Source organism: Colobus angolensis, unplaced genomic scaffold (assembly GCF_000951035.1).
Source record: "Colobus angolensis palliatus isolate OR3802 unplaced genomic scaffold, Cang.pa_1.0 Scaffold335, whole genome shotgun sequence".
In the NCBI taxonomy this organism is placed as follows: Eukaryota; Metazoa; Chordata; class Mammalia; order Primates; family Cercopithecidae; genus Colobus; species Colobus angolensis.
In genome coordinates this window covers 619,113-619,358 of record NW_012116655.1, presented here as the reverse complement: position 1 = coordinate 619,358, position 246 = coordinate 619,113, and positions in this window count along the sequence as shown.

Here is a 246-nt window from a genome sequence, read left to right as displayed (position 1 = left end):
TTTCTGGTTCATACTATTCACACGGCTCCATTTTCTCTTAAGTTTTTAGGATACTAGTTTGAATCATAGAATTTTGTTTTTCTTTTTTCTTTTTTTTTTTTTTTGACGGAGTCTCGCTCTGTCACCAGGCTGGAGTGCAGTGACATGACCTCGGCTCACTGCAACCTCCTCCCGGGTTCAAGCGATTCTCCTGCCTCAGCCTCCCGAGTAGCTGGGACTACAGGCGCCCGCCACCTCGCCCGGCTA